General features: G+C 40.9%; 1 non-coding gene across 1 annotated transcript; it reads right to left on the bottom strand.

The window, feature by feature from the left end:
• Nucleotides 1-594: 594 nt before the first annotated feature.
• On the bottom strand, nt 595-667 carry TRNAE-CUC. The gene has a single exon. It is a non-coding gene; the product is annotated as a tRNA-Glu (tRNA).
• Nucleotides 668-1,065: the final 398 nt, after the last annotated feature.

Here is a 1,065-nt window from a genome sequence, read left to right as displayed (position 1 = left end):
TAACATGAAGGATTCTACAGAATTAAAAAAAAAAAAACTACCAGATATTGAAAATCCTTAAGTATTGCAATAAGCTCTAAAGAAAAACAACCAAGTATCTGAAGACATCGGAAAATAGAATAGTTTCCAAATTCGCTGATATTTCCCTTTGCTCTGTGTAAAGGCAAGAGGAAGAATTGACTAGCTTCTCTTCCAGGCCCACGCACCCCGAACTGTGTGGATAGGGATAAATGTAGTCTTCTTTTTTTTTTTTAAGATTTTATTTATTTATTATTAGCAATCTTACATGCAAAGAGGATTTGACAGACAACAAATAGCTTTGTAAGACTAATTCTGATTTTATTTTATTATTTTTTTTAAAGAGTTTATTTATTTATTTAACAGACAGAGATCACAAGTAGGCAGAGAGGCAGGCAGAGAGAGAGGAGGAAGCAGGCTCCCCGCTGAGCAAAGAGCCCGATGCGGGGCTCGATCCCAGGACTGGGATCATGACCTGAGCCAAAGGCAGAGGCTTTAACCCACGGAGCCACCCAGGCGCCCCTGATTTTGTTTTTTTATTCACGATTTTTTTTAAGTTTATTTAAACAATCTTCCCACCCAGCATGGGGCTTGAACTCATGACCCTGAGATCGAGAGCCACACGCTCTACCAACTGAGCCAGCCAGGCGCCCTGACTATTTCTGTTTTTATAAAAAATACAACAGCAGAATTGCCTATAAAGATTATTATACATAATACATTCATAGGCTTGCATGAATCAGTTCCCTTGAGGAAATGTCATAATTTTTATTATGTCCCTGAGTATTATTGGCATGTGTTTACACAGCTCTCTTCAGTGGAGCTAATAGTGGGATGAAGTAGCAGAACTTACCTGGATTTTGTAAGTTAGGATAAAGAGAGAGATACCACAGGCAAAAATGTTTTGCCTAGTAACAGATAATCTAAAATAGGACTGAGGGGCGCCTGGGTGGCAGTGGGTTAAAGCCTCTGCCTTCAAGCTCAGGTCATGATCTCGGGGTCCTGGGATCGAGCCCCACATCCGGCTCTCTGCTCAGCAGGGAGCCG

Source organism: Enhydra lutris, unplaced genomic scaffold (genome assembly GCF_002288905.1).
Source record: "Enhydra lutris kenyoni isolate GAN:26980312 unplaced genomic scaffold, ASM228890v2 scaffoldscaffold48, whole genome shotgun sequence".
In the NCBI taxonomy this organism is placed as follows: domain Eukaryota; kingdom Metazoa; phylum Chordata; class Mammalia; order Carnivora; family Mustelidae; genus Enhydra; species Enhydra lutris.
The sequence above is the reverse complement of the archived record's forward strand: the minus strand, read 5'-3'. Positions and strand labels throughout refer to the sequence as shown.